Here is a 16,208-nt window from a genome sequence, read left to right on the forward strand (position 1 = left end):
TTCTATCTCCTCCTCAACCCCAGTTCCTGGCCTTATCCAATCAAGAACCTACCAATCTCTACCTTAAACACCCCCAACAACCTGGCCTCCACAAATGCACGTGGCAATAAATTGCACAAATTCACCACCCTTTGGCTAAAGAAATTTCTCCGCATCTCTGTTTTGAATGGGCACCCCTCTATCCTGAGGTTGTGCTCTCTTGTCCTAGACTCTCCCACCATGGGAGATATCCTTTCCACATCTAATCTGTCTATGCCTTTCAACATTCGAAAGGTTTCAATGAGATCCCCCCTTATCCTTCTGAATTCCAGCGAGTACAAACCCAGGGCCATCAAATGTTCCTCGTATGATAACCCTTTAATTAGACAATAGGTGCAGGAGTAGGCCATTTGGCCCTTCGAGCCAGCACCGCCATTCTCTGTGATCATGGCTGATCATCCACAATCAATATCCAGTTCCTGCCTTATCCCCATAACCTTTGATTCTGCTATCTTTAAGAGCTCTATCCATCTCTTTCTTGAAAGCATCCAGAGACTTGGCCTCCACAGCCTTCTGGGGCAGAGCATTCCATACATCCACCACTCTCTGGTTGAAAAAGTTTTTCCTCAACTCCGTTCTAAATGGCCTACTCCTTATTCTTAAACTGTGGCCTCTGGTTCTGGACTCACCCATCAGCGGAAACATGCTTCCTGCCTCCAGCGTGTCCAATCCCTTAATAATTTTATATGTTTCAATAAGATCCCCTCTCAGCCTTGTAAATTCCAGAGTATACAAGCCCAGTCGCTCCAATCTTTCAACATATAACAGTCCCGCCATCACTGGAATCATCCTTGTGAACCTCCTCTAGACCCTCTCCAATGCCAGCACATCTTTTCTAAGATGAGGGGCACAACACTGTTCACAATACTCAAGGTGAGGCCTCACCAGTGCCTTATAAAGCCTCAGCATCACATCCCTGCTCTTGTATTCTAGACCTCTTGAAATGAATGCTAACATGGCATTTGCCTTCCTCACCACCGACTCAACCTGCAAGTTAACCTTCAGGTCGTTTTACTCAAGGGCTCCCAAGTCCTTCTGCATCTCAGATTCCTGGATTTTCTCCCCGTTTAGAAAATAGTCTGCACATTTATTTCCACCACCAAAGTGCATTACCATGCATTTTCTAATTAAGGACCCCCATCACCCAGGACATGCCCTCTTCTCATTGCCACCAAGGAGGATGTACAGGAGCCTGAAGACACATATTATCAAGGTTTTAGGAACAGTTTCTTCTCCACCTTCATTAGATTTCTGAATAGACAATAAACCCAAGTATACTACCTTACTTTAAAAAAATATTTTCTGCTCTTTTTGCATGATTAACTTAACTTAATTTATTTATACATATAGTATAAAATTTTAAAAAGTCATGCAATAACATTTATATATATATTTCTTTTTGTTATTTATAGTTTTTTTTACTATGTATTCCAATGTACTGCTGCCACAGAATAATAAATTTCATGACATATGCCAGTAATATTAAACCTAATTCTGATTCAAAGGATTTGTCCCGGGGCAAGCACATAAGTGTCATTACAAAGAAAGAATAGAAGCACACCTACTTTATTAGAAATCCGCGATGTTTCAGAATGTGATTAAAACTTTAGCAATCTTCTACAGATGCACAGTGGAGAATATCCTGACTAGTTGCAACACGGCATAGTATGGAAACACCAAAGACTACAAATTGTGGTGGATACAGCCAAGGGTAAAACCCTCCCCACCTCTGAACAACTTACAAGGAGCATTACCACAAGAAAGCAGCATCCATCGTCAAGGACCATCACCTAGGCCATGTCTCTTTATGTTATTACCACCGGGCAGGAGGGCCAGGGCCTTAGGTACCATACCACGAGATTCAGAGGCAGTAATGACCCTTCAACCAACAGGCTCTTGAATCAGAATGGTTAACTTCACTCACAACAACAGTGAATTAACTCCCACAACCTTTTGACTGATGTTCTAGGACTCTGTACACTTTATTTACTTTTTATTAATTGTACAATTTATCTTCTTTTGCACATTTGTTGTTTGTCAGTCATCGTTTTCATAATTTCTATCATATTACCCGTAAGATTCCAGTAAGATGGTGGTGCATTTGGACACAGCATCCTCTTAGGGGCCAACCAAAGGTCCTTTTCTCTTTGTTAAAAATGTTTTTTTTATGATCACAAGATTGTGCTGGGTTCCAAGAGCTTCAGGTGCTGCAGGTGTACCCCATTAGTGAGCTGTTCGTTGGTTGGAGGAGCAGGGTGAGGTGTGCAGTGTAACTGTGGGTGATTGTCTGGGATGTTTCTCTTGCGATCGCAAGACCCTGTTGCACACTGGTAATGTAAGATGCCGCAGACCTGTTGCCCTTGTTTGGTGGCACAACATGCGGCGTGAGAGTTGTGTGTCAGTTGTAACGAGGACTAGGACTCAAGCTGCGGGCTTGCCTGCTGCTGCAGGCCAGGAGACTGTGTAGCGTGGCATCCATGCTTGGTTGGGGGCTGGCCTTTCCCTTTGGTGCTGCCCTCCAGTGTTCGATCAGTAGATTGACAGGTTGGACTGCAGATGAATCTGTATAATCAATGTGCAGGACATGTGGCTCATATGTGTGTTATATTTTTGTGTGACTGTTTTTTTTGTTCACTCTTTCAAATGTGCTGTTTAGGTTTTGCACCTTAGCCCCAGAGAAACACTGTTTCACTCAGCTGTATCCATGCAGGGTTGAATGATAATTAAATGAAAATTTGATTTTATTTATTTATTTTCCTGTGAATGCCCACAAGAATATGAATCTCTTGCCTGTATATGATGACATGTAAATACTTTGACAATAAATTTATTTTAAACTTTGAACTTGAACTTGCCTCAAACACCTCATCTGGCAGCTCATTTCATTTTGGTAGCACCCTTTTGAATAGTTGCATCTCAAGTTTGTACTACATCTTTCCCCTCTCATTTAAACATATGCACATTCTCTGCACAGTTTTGTCTAAGGTTCAATAGGTTTCAATAGGTACATTTAATGTCAGAGAAATGTATATGATATACATCCCAAAATTGCTTTTCTTTGCAAACATCCACAAAAACAGGAGTGCTCCAAAGAATGAATAACAGATAAATGTTAGAACCCCAAAGCCCCTCCTCAGCTCCCCTTTCCATGCACAAGCAGCAGCAAGGCGATTATGCCCCCAACCCCACCAGTAAAATAAACATCAGAGCCCTCCACTGAGCACTTAAGCAAGCAACAAGCATCAATAAGGACACAGACTTTATACTTTATTGTCGCCAAACAATTGATACCAGAACGTACCCCAAAGACTGCTCCTTCACCCGGTAATTCAACATACCGCAGGCTCTCGCTCTCCCTAATAAGGGAAAAAGAGGTATCCCCATTTCACAGTGAGAGGGGAGGCATAACAAACAACTCTCTGATTTACAATGTTAAAAGTCTGTTGCATCACTTTTTCCGAGCTCTGTGCCCAGAGAGTCGGCCCCAAGGCTCAGGTCTCTGGACACGCAGCCCACGGCAGCTTACCCGCTGCTCCCGATGTTCCGTGTTCTTCCAAAACACCTCAGTCAGGGGCACCGGCCTTGAATCTGCCCATCTCAGAGCCATGAAAATCCAGCACCCTGAAGCTACGCTAGTCTTCCAGGCTGCGACCTTGGGATATAAAACAGCAGCTGGTCATAAGGTCTTGAGAACGGGGCCTATTCCCACAAGGAACTGAAGTCAGAGTGTAACTCCAGGTCAGGGTCTTCAAAAGAACCTTGAAAAGGTAAAAAAAAGAGGTATCAAAGATAGAAGTAGAGATCTTTCTGAAAATGCAAGCAAAAGAGTCATCTAAATGCCACCACTACCAACCCAGTTGCACATTCCAGGCACCCATCACTCTGTGTAAAAACTGCCTTGCACATCTTGTTTGAACTTTCCTCTTTTCAGATTATGCTCTCTAGGGTTAGATCTTCCAACCCTTGGAGAAAGATACTGGTAGGGTACATTAGTATACCTCTCAGAAACTTCCATCAGCTCTCTCCTCAATTTATGCTGCTCCTGAGAAAATAATCCAAGTCTGTCCAACTGATTTAGGATCATTCAGAGAGCATTTCAGCCAATGTTAATACTTCTGGTGCTGGACCTTGAAGAAGACCCATGACCATATGACATAGGTACAAAATTAGGCTATTCAACCATCGAATCTGCTCCACCATTCCATCATGAATGATTAATTATCCCTCTCGGCCCCATTCTCCTACCTTCTCTCTGTAACCTTAGATACCCTTATTAATCAGCCTCTGCTTTAAATATACCCAATGACTTGGCCTCAAGAGCGATCAGTGACAATGAATTCTACAGATTCACCATCCTCTGGCTAAAGAAATTCATCTTCATCACTGTTCTAAAGGGATGTCCATCTATTCTTAGGCTGTGGCCTCTGGTCCTGGACTATAGGGAACATTCTCTCTACATCCACTCTATCTAAGCTATTCAATATTCACTAGATTTCAATGAGATTACTCCTAATTCTTCTAAATTTCAGCAATTACAGGACCTGTCAAATATTAACCCTTTCATTCCCAGTAACATTTTCATGAAACGCTTCTGGACCCTCTCCAATGCCAGCACATTATTATCATTATGCATCATGTTATATGACATGGCCAAATATGATCTTATGACCATGATTGTTGTTCATTTTTTCACTTTGTGGCGTACTGGGTGGATTTTTTTGTTAGTATTTCTCTGTTTCTTATGAGGTGTGCTGCTAGCTTGATGCTCAACCCAGCGCAGTTGGAAAGTGTTCAAGGAGCCAGCCGGATTCGAACCCAGGACCATTCAGCTCGATGTCCGGTGCTGATGCCGCTGCACCATCCTTCAAGCCTATGATCATGATTGCTCTTGGCAATTTTTCTGCAGAAGTTGTTTTCCATTGCCTTTTTCTGGGCAGTGCCTTTACAAGACGGATGACCTCAGCCATTATCAATATATTTCAGAGATTGTCTGCCTGACGTCGTGTGTTTGCATAAACAGGATTTATGATGTGCACCAGCTGCTCATATGCCCGTCCACCACCTGCTCCCATGGTATCACGTGACCCTGATTGGGTGCTAAGCCGGTGCTACACCTTGCCTAAGCGTAACCTTTCGGCTAGCGGAGGGAAGAAGCGCTTCACACCTCCTTTGGTAGAGATTTATCTCCACCCTGCCACCCAAATAAGGGGTCTAAAACTGCTCACAACACTCCAAGTATAATCTGATCAATGTCCTATAAAGCCTTGGAATTACATCCTTGCTTTTATAGTCCAGTTCTATAAATCTATAACAATGTCAACAATTCCAAGGAACATTGCAATTACACATACTGTACCATTACGCACACTTTCTCTAATGGAAAAATAATCCTGCTTCTGTTCGAGAGCAGTTAAATACTGGCTTGGTGCAGTAACACATGAAAGAGATATGCTGTTATTATTTCATGTGGAAAATGACCCACTTTTAATGAGTAGGTTTGAATGTATGATACAATTGTTTCTCGTGCTCTCAATCCACATTAACAATTTGGTTCATCCCAGTATTCAGAATAGTTCAATCATGACGTGAACACAGCTAATTTGCCAGGAAAGTTCAAAATAAGGTTTCTATAAAACACAGATGAAATTGGGCAATTTGCAGATCATTCTACCACAGCCTGTTTAATCACTGATTCAACAACTAGAATTGAGCTGTAACAGAAAGCTCTTCATATAAACACATTCCAGAAGTGACAGTGAATGTGGAGTTTGACAACAAAGTGCTGGTAGGGTGTGGTCAACAGTATCCACCTGAATCGTAAAGTAAGTTCTAGCTGCACAATAGTGTGCTGCCTCATGGGTCCACTGGCTCCAGGGAATCTGGCAAGAAGATCGTCGGGGTCTATATCACCCTACTTGTGACATTTATCGGAACATTGTATACGAAGGGCCTAAAGCATTGTTGAGGACCCCTACCACCCATCCCACAATCTCTCTGACCAACTACTATCAGGAAGGAGGTACAGGAGCATCAGGACCAGGACTGCCAGACTAGGTAACAGCTTCTTCCCTCTGGCTGTGAGACTCAAATCTTACAGTTAAAAGCTTGCCTTGTTCATACAGATTACATGGCAGAAGGTGGTAAAACAATGACATTGCAGAATAAAGTGTAACAGCTACAGAGAAAGTGTCACAATCCGGTCCATTGACTCCTCGTTTCAGTTAATTTCCTTTGCCCCGTGATCCACTGGGCTCCTGGATTAGGGCACCTGATCCTTATTTGAACAGGTCAGCATAAGAGCGCCGGCTCACATCTACTCGCTGCTGGTTCGTCACCTCAGTAGGGCGGCTATGCTCGTCCCGGGCTGCTAAGAATGGTCGAGTCGAGAGCCTGTCTTCCGCTGTTCCTGCTTGGAGTCAAGAAGGTGGTTCGTCACCATAGCCAGGGTGATGATGAATGTTCCGAGCCACCAAGAATAAGGGGCCGACTTCATGAGCCTCTCCGTGTCAAAATACGTTTTGTCTGTTGTTGTTTGTTTTTGTCGTTTCGTGTCCAGCTGAGTGGGTTCGGCCATTTTGCCGCTGCTCTGAGCTGGGATGCAAGTGATCTGTTGTTGTTTTGTTTTGTTGGCTCCGAGTCCCAGCCCAAGTCAAGTCTCCGAGTGTGCAGTCTAAGTCAAGGCTCCGAGTCCAGTCAGGCCAAGGCTCCGAGTCCAGTCAGGTCTTTCTCTCCAGTCCAGTCAAGTTTTCGTGTCCAAGTCAAGTCCCAGTCCAAGTCAAGTCCAAATCAAGTCCAAATCCTGGCTCCGAGTCCAAGTCATGTCCAAGTCCATTTCCATGTCAAGTCTCCGTGCCTGTGCCCTGCACTTGGGTCTGCTGCCAGTCACCTCCAGTTGCCCCTTGTAACAGAAAGTGCCGTGCAGGTAATCAATAAAGTGCAAGATCATAATGAGGTAGATTGTGAGGTGAAGAGTCCATCTTATCATACTGGTGAACTGTTTACTGGTCTTAGAACAATAGGGTAAAAGCTGTTCTTGAACCTGGGGGTACATGCCTTCAGGCTATTGTATCTTCTGCCCGAAGGGAGAGGAGAGAAGAGAGAATGCCCATAAGTATATTGTCTTTGATTTTGCTGGCTTCTGTACTGAGACAGTAGGAAATATAGACAGTTTATAGACAGGAGGCTGGTTCTTGTGATATGCTGAGCTGCGTTCACAACTCTGTACAGTTTCTTGAGGTCATGGGCAGAGCATTTGCCATATCAATCCTTGATGCAGCCAGATGAGAACCTTTTCTCTGGTGCGTTGACATGAATTGGTGAGGCTTGATGAGGACATGCCTCCTGAGAAAGTGGAGATGTTGGTGAGCTTCTGAGGTCATGAAATCTATATGCTACATGATATAATAAAATAGGATTCATAAAGAATGAATATGAAAGGGTGGTTGATAGTCAGCATATAGTTAGTGAGCTGAAGGGCCTGTCTTTGTGCTGAGTTTAACAACATTGAAGACCCTCGGCAGATATTTAAGAGGCTTTTAGAGAGATATATGCAGAGAATCATGGGTTAGGGATCATGTACAAGCCTAGAGATTTAGATTAGTTACAGCCTGGTATGGAACACCAATGTTCATGAATGGAAAGTCCTACAAAAAGCAGTGGATACAGCTCAGTCCATCATAGGTCAAGCCATCCCCACCATTAAGCACATCTGTCACAGGAAAGCAGCATCCATCATCAGGGACCCCCACCACTCAGGACATACTCTACTCTTGCTGCTGCCACCAGGAAGAAGGGACAGCAGTCTCAGGATCCACACCACAGGTTCAGGGACAGTTATTACCTTTCAACCATCAGGTTCTTGAAACAAAGGTGATAACTTCACCAGCACTATTACTGAAATATTGAATTTTGGTGAGGTCTTTCATAGATTCTATTGTGGTTATTATTCTATTATTCATTTATTATGTCTGCAAAAAATGAATCTCAGGGTTGTATATAGTGACATATATGTACTTTGATAATGAATGTACTTTGAACATAGGTAAAAACATGAGGGGCTGAAGTGCCTTCTGTTCTTTGCATCAGCTGGTGAGAGGAGACTTGAGTTAAAATTTCATCGGAGTGGCTGAGCCGATTCAAATGAAACATCATCATCTTCATGTTCATTATAAGAACACAAGAAATAGGAGCAGGAGTAGGCCATCCAGCCCATTGAGCCTGCCCTGCCATTCAATAAGTTCATGGCTGATCTGTCCGTAAACTCAGCTCCATCTACTTGCCTTTTCCCATAACCCTTAATTCCCTTACTTTGTAAAAACCTATCTAACTGTTTCTTAAATATATTTAGTGAAGAAGCCTCAACTGCTTCCCTGGGCAGAGAATTCCACAGATTTGTGCTCCGCGGAATGCGAAGCGCAGAATCAAATATCACTGTGATGATTGTACGCTCCAGAATCAATTGTTTGGCGACAATGAAGTATAAAGATTCACCAGTCTCTGTGAAAAACAGTTTCTCCTCATCTCCATCCTAAATCTTCTCCCCTGAATCTTGAGGCAATGTCCTCTAGTTCTCGTCTCACCTACCAATCGAAACAACTTTCCTACTTCTATCTTAACTATCCCTTTCAAAATTTTGAATGTTTCTATAAGATCCCCTCTCATTCTTCTGAAATCCAGAGAGTATTGTCCCAGATGACTCACTCTCTCCTCATAGGTTACTCCCTTCATCCCTGGAATCAACCTGGTGAACCTCCTCTAAACTGCCTCCAAAGCCAATATATCCTTCCTCAAGCATGAAGACCAGAACTGCACGCAGTACTCTAGGTACGGCATCACCAGTATTCTGTATAGTTGCAGCATTCAATCTCTCTAGCAATGAAGGCCAACATTCCGTTTGCCTTCTTAATAACCTGTTGTACCTGCAAGTCAACTTTTTGCGATCATGCACAACAGCATACTGCAATCTTTCACCTTTTAAATAATAATCTGCTCTTCTATTATTCCTTCCAAAGTGCATGATCTTGCATTTACTAACATTGTATTCCATCTGTCAGATCTTGGCCCACTCACTTAACCTATCTATATCCCTCTGCAGACTCTCTACATCCTCTGTGCAATTTGCTTTTCCACTCAGTTTAGTGTCATCAGCAAATTTTGCTACGCTACACTCAGTCCCCTCTTCCAAATCATCAATGTAAATGGTAAACAGCTGCAGCACCCCACTCACTGCTAACTGGAGAAACACCCATTTATACCAACTCTGACTTCTATCGGATACCACCCCCCCATTTCACTCTCTTGCTCTTTTTCTCTCTTCTACCTTCTCCCTTTCTTTGTCCCTCTTTCTCTCCTTATTTTTTCTCTCTCTATTTCTCTTTCTCCCCCCCTTGCTCTCTTTCCCTCTCTCCTTCTCTCTCACCTGCTCTCCCTTTTTCCCTCTCTCACCCTCGTTCTCTCTCTTCACTCTCTGAAGGGTGTGTCCAGTTGCTTACAATGCCAAAGCATTTCACCATTTTGGAGGCTGTTTTCAGAGTATCATTGATTTCTGATTTCTTCGTGTGCTTGAGCTATTTCAGTTCTACAGACACCAATTTATGCTCCCAGACAGTGAATGGTCAAGAGCATCCTTTTGTTGTGCAGTTTTTATTTGTGAATAAAATTTCATGCAGATTCTAGCCCAGATGAGTAATCTCATCCGGTTCTGGTTATAGCTTTTCATCTCTTCCTTGCTCCATGAGTGCTTAAAGTTTGACCACTCGGGAGTTTCAAGGAGGCATTTCATTTATATCATGTTTCGTATTTTTTAAAGAAAATGCTTCCTTAGAGATATACAGTACAGCTATTCACTCCTGGCAACCATCTTACACATCATTATACTATAAACACTTTAGTCTCCACATCATGTGCCCACAAGACTTTACCATTTAGTTACGCTCAAGGAATAACATACAATGGCTAATCAATCTACCACCCTGAAGGGTTTTGGGATGTTGGAGGAAACTAGAGCATCTGTGAGAAGCCCACACAGTCACTAAGAAAATATGCAAACACTACATGGACAGCGCCAATTCCCCTCACCAATATTTATTGATACACCATAGAATGCGTCCTATCTAGATGCATCACATGTTGGTACGGCATCTACTCTGCTCAGGATTGCAAGAAATTGCAGAGGGCTGTGGACACAGCTCCGCACATCACAGAAACCAAAACCCCTCCATGGATGCTGTCTACACTTCTCACTGGTCAGTAAAGCAGCCAGCATAATCAGGGACCCAACGAACCCTGACCATTCTCTCTTCTCCAACCACCCATCAGGCAGAAGGTACAAAACCCTGAGAGCATGTGCTACCAGGCTCAAGGACAGCTGCTATCCCGTGGTTATAAAATTATCAACCAGTTCCCTCGTACAACAATATAGACTCTAAACCTTACAAATGACCTCAATATGACCTGGCATCTTATCGTCTACCTGCACCACACATTAGTATACATATTATACAACACCTTATATTTTAGTAACTTTTTTGTGGTAATATTTTGGTTTACGTGCTGTGTGTGTTATATGTTGTGTGGGTGCACTGTGATCCAGAGGAACGTTGTTTCATTCGATTGAATATATGTACAGTCAGACGACAATAAACTTGAACTCAATGCTCTGTGTAATGAATTGATCTGTATGATCAGTATACAAGACAGGTTTTTCACTGCATCTTGGTACATGCGACAATAATAAACTAATTCCATTACCAATGCCATTCTGTAAATGAACCTCATTCATGTGGTGATTTACAAGGTCACTTTTCGTGACCACATCTTTCTCAGTGTTCCACTGGCCATTATATTAGATCATATAGATCTGATGTAATATAATCAGATATATTATGATTTATTATATCATAAGATACTTTTTCAATTAACTTACACTAAAGGATATTTTATTTATTTAGAGATACAGTAAAGTAAAAGGTTCTTCTAGCCAAATGAGACTGTGACACCCAATTACATGGGCTCATTGGGTCAGAAGGGCCTGTAGAGTATGCATGGCCAGGTTTTCAACGTATCTTGGTACTTGTGACAATTATAAGCTAATTCCAATTTGAATTCCAACCCGAAGGCCAGGTTGAAGTTCAAGTTAAAGTTTAATTGTCATTCAACCGTACATGAATACTGTACCCATGAATACAGACAAACGAAACAGCATTACTCTGGGGCCGAGGTGCAAAGCACAGTACTAACAGTCAAACACAGCACAACACACATATAGCACATAATAAGATAACAAGTACGTAAAATGTCAGTAAAATACAGTCATGCAAAAGTCTGGGTCATCGTGTTTGTAAGTCAGTGACTCTACCAGCTATGCCTTGGGGGTTTCCTTTTCCACCCTGCCTTTTACAGCTGAGAATAGAGCTTCAGTGCACCAAGCTTGGTCCTTCAGTACAAGCCACCATCAGGGATGGAACAATCAATCTGAAGGGTAAATGGAACTTTACTCCATTTTTGGCCACATGGGTGTAATTGGGCATGGGGCTTGTTGGCCCGGAAGAGCCGGTTACCTCGCTATATCTCTAAATAAAGAAAAAATTAAAATGTTATCCCTTATTGTAAGTTAATAGTAGAAGTATCAAAGAGGAGATAATGGCTATGTCTGTGAGGATATAGAAAATTACAGCACAATACAGACCCTTCAGCCCACAACTTTGTGCTGACCTTTAACCTACTCTAAGATCAATCTAAACCTTCCCTCCTAGATTTTTCTATCATCCATGTGCCTATCTAAGAGGCTCTTATATGCCCCTAATGTATCTATCCCTCCTACCACTCCTGGCAGGGTGTTCCACACACCCACCATTCCGTGTAAAAAAAACTTACCACTGACATCTCTCCCATAATTTACTCCAAACACCTTAAAGATATGCCCCTTTGTATCAGCCTGGGAAAAAGTCTCTGGCTGTCCATTTGATCCTATTATCACGTTGTACACCTCTATCAGGTCACCTCTCATCCTCCTTCACTCCACAGAGAAAAGACCCAACTCACTCAACCTATCCTAAAATAGGTTGCAGGATTACAAGGAAATAAACAGAGTGTGCAAATGGAACAGCTGGGATTGCTTCCCAGGAGCTTGATGTAGTGAGCAGAATGGTCTCCTGTTGTTATAAAATAAGATAAGAAGCACCCATTTTGCATCTCTATTTGTCTGTTTCAAATTTGAACATCTTAAAAAGACATTTGATCCAGCATGCAATCTCTTTTGAATCAGATTAATATCCTTCCCCTGCTATGTTTCTCTCTATCTCTCTCCTTTGTGGGCAGCCTTGGGAGATATGAAGACTGTAGGAGTAAAGAGAGACAGAAAATCTGGAGTGGATCCCCTAAGGTGGCTGGATATCACTGAAGGGATCTTGATCACTGAGCAACCCAGGATCTCCATACCTTACACTCAGGCTTGTGCCCTGGAGAGGCCACTCGAGTGCCACTGTCCATTGTCCTTCGAGACAAACAGATGCCATCATAATCATCATTAGTTTTTGCACTTGTTTTACATCTCCTGAATGAAGCCACAGTTGAACAGAGAATAGATTGCCAATGGTTGTTGTTCATCCTCTCCTCTTTTTTGGCTTCCTTGGATCCTTATATCTCCCACTTAGTTATAAGTATATAGGCATCCGTTAGTTTCATGAGACCATGGATTTGTGCCTTGGAAGGTTTCCAGGGCACAGGCCTGGGCAAGGTTGTATGGAAGACCAGCAGTTGCCCATGCTGCAAGTCTCCCCTCTCCACACCACCGATGTTGTCCAAGGGAAGGGCACTAGGACCCATACAGCTTGGCACCGGTGTCGTCGCAGAGCAATGTGTGGTTAAGTGCCTTGCTCAAGGACACAACATGCTACCTCAGCTGAGGCTCAAACTAGCAACCTTCAGGTCACTAGACAAACGCCTTAACCACTTGGCCACGCGCCCACGCACTTAGTTAAGCTCATCACGATGACTGGGGAGGATGCTGCTGGTGGCAGCTCAGTGGAGTCCATCAGCTGGATAATAGAAGGCTGATCAATCCTGTGGTCTTCAAGGTGAAGATCCTTCTTCTACCAGGGATGAGGTCTTTGGAGCACTTTTATAGCTCTGGTTCTTTACGAGATTAGGTGCTAGCCACATTTCAACCCTTCTCTTTTGCAGCCACCTTGGGACAGTCCATGGTGGATTTTATATCCCCCACAGCACACCATTTTTTTCATCCTTGTGCCTAAGAGTCTGTCAAGTATCTCTAGTGTATGTAAGACCAAAACCATAAGACCATAAGATATAGGGACAGAATTAGGCCATTTGGTCCATCAAATCTGCTCTGCCATTTAATCATGGCTGACCAATTTTCCTCACAGCCCCAATCCTCTACCTTCTCCCCATATCCCTTCATGCCCTGACCAATTAAGAATTCATCAACCAGCTGCCTGTGGCAAGGAATTCCACAGATTCAGCACTCTCAGGGCAAGGAAATTCCTCCTCATCTCTGTTCTAAAAGGACAGCCCTCTATTCTGATGCTGTATCCTCTGGTCTTAGACTCTGCCACTAGAAGAAACACCCTCTACACATCCACTCTATCAAAACATTTCACCTTTCGATAGGCTTCAATGAAGTCTCCGTTCTTTCCTCTGAATCCACAGGACAAGATAATACAAAGTCAGCATGGTTTCCTTCAAGGAAAATCCTGCCTGATGAACCTGTTGGAATTCTTTGAAGAGATTACAAGTAGGATAGATAAAGGGGATGAAGTGAATGTTGTATATTTTGACATTCAGAAGGCCTCTGACAAGGTGCCACACATGAGGCTGCTTACCTAGTGAAGAGCCCATTGGCTGATTGGTAGGAGGCAGTGAGTGGGAATAAAAGGATCCTTTTCTGTTTGGCTGCCAGTGACTAGTGGTGTTCCGCAGGGATCGGAGTTGTGACCACTTCTTTTTATGCTGTATTTAAATGATTTAGATGATGGAATAGATGGCTTTGTTGCCAAGTTTGCAGATGATACAAAGATTGGTGTAAGGGCAGGTAGTGTTGAGGAAACAGGCAGGATGCAGAAGGACTTAGACAAATTAGGAAAATGGGCAAGAAAGTGGCAAATGAGATACAATGTTGGAAAATGCATGGTCATGCACTTTGGTAGTGGAAATAAATGTGCAGACAATTTTCTAAACGGGGAGTAAATCCAGGAATCTGAGATTCAGAGGAACGTGGGAGTCCTTGTACAGAACACTGAAGGTTAACTTGCAGGCTGAGTCAGTGGTGAGGAAGGCAAATGCCATGTCAGCTATCATTTCAAGAGGACTAGAATACAATAGGATGGATGCGATGCTGAGGCTTTAAGGCACTGGTGAGGCTTCACCTTTGTTATTGTGAACAGTTTTGGGCCCCTCATCTTAGAAAAGATGTGCTGGCACTGGAGCGGGTCCAGAGGAGCTTCACAAGGATGATTCCAGGAATGAAAGGGTTGTCATATAAGGAACGTTTGATGGCTCTGGGTCTGTATTCACTGGAATTCAGAAAGATGACAGGGGATTTCATTGAAACCTTTCAAATGTTGACAGGCTGAGACAGAGTAAATGTGGAAAGGATGTTTGCTATGGTGGGAGAGTCTAGGACAAGAGGACACAGCCTCAGGATGGAGGGTTTCAAAACAGAGATGCAGAGAAATTCCTTTAGCCAAAGGGGGATGAATCTGTGGAATTTGTTGCCAAATGCAGCTGTGGAGGGCAGGTCATTGGGTGTATTTAAGGCAGAGATTGATAGACTCTTGATCTGACATGGCAACAAAGGTTACAGGGAGAAGGCTGGGAACTGTTTGAGGAGGAGAATCAAAAAGGATCTACCATGATTGAATGGCAGAGGAGACTCAATGGGACAGACGGCCTAATTTTGCACCTATGTCTTATGGTCTTATTCCAGTGAATAAGACTGGAATAAATGCTCTTCATATGACAAGCCTTTTGATGTTTCAGAAAGGAAGGGAGGGAGGCAAAAGAGGTGGGGGCATGGGACTGTTGATCAGAGATACTGTCATAGCTGTAGAAAAGGAGGAAGTCATTGAGGGATTGTCTACAGAGTCTCTGTGCGTGGAAGTTAGGAACAGGAAGGGGTCAATAACTCTACTGGGTGCTTTTTATAGACCACCCAATAGTAACAGGGACATCAAGGAGCAGATAGGGAGACAGATTCGAGAAAGGTGTAATAATAACAGGGTTGGCGTGGTGGGAGATTTTAATTTCCCAAAAATCAATTGGCATGTTCCTAGAGTGAGGGGTTTAGATGGGGTGGAGTTTGTTAGGTGTGTTCAAGAAGGTTTCTTGACACAATATGCAGATAAGCCTACATTAAGCTCTACTTGATCTGGTATTGGGAAATAAACCTGGTCAGGTATCAGATCTCTCAGTGCAAGAGCATTTTGGAGATAGAGATCACAACTCTATCTCCTTTACCATAGCATTGGAGAGGGATAGGAACAGACAAGTTAGGAAAGCGTTTAATGGGAGCAAGAGGAAATATGAGGCTATCAGGCAGGAAGTTGAAAGCATAAACTGGAAACACATGTTCTCAGGGAAATGTACAGAAGAAATTTGGCAAATAATTAGGGGATATTTGTGTGGAGTTCTGCATAGGTACATTCCATTGAGACAAAGGATGGTAGGGTACAGGAACTGTGGTGTACAAACGCTGTTGTAACTCTAGTCAAGGAAAGAAGAACCTATGAAAGGTTCAAAAAACTAGGTAATGATAGAGATTGAGAAGATTACAAGGCTAGCAGGAAGGAGTTCAAGAAAGAAATTAGGAGAGCCAGAAGGGGCCATGAGAAGGCCTTGGCAGACAGGATTAAGGAAAACCCCAAGGCATTCTACAAGTATGTGAAGAGCAAGAGGATAAGATGTGAGAGAATAGGACCAATCAAGTGCGACAGTGGCAAAGTGTGTATGGAACCGGAGGAGATAGCCGAGGTACTTACTGAGTACTTTGCTTCAGTATTCACTATAGAAAAGGATCTTTGTGATTGTAGGGATGACTTACAGTGGACTGAAAATAGATATTAAGAAAGAGGATGTGCAGGAGCTTTTGGAAAGTATCAAATTGGATAAGTCACTGGGGCCAGAAGAGGCTACTGTGGGAGGTAAGGGAGGAG

This window comes from Mobula hypostoma, chromosome 10 (genome assembly GCF_963921235.1).
Source record: "Mobula hypostoma chromosome 10, sMobHyp1.1, whole genome shotgun sequence".
Taxonomy (NCBI): Eukaryota; Metazoa; Chordata; class Chondrichthyes; order Myliobatiformes; family Myliobatidae; genus Mobula; species Mobula hypostoma.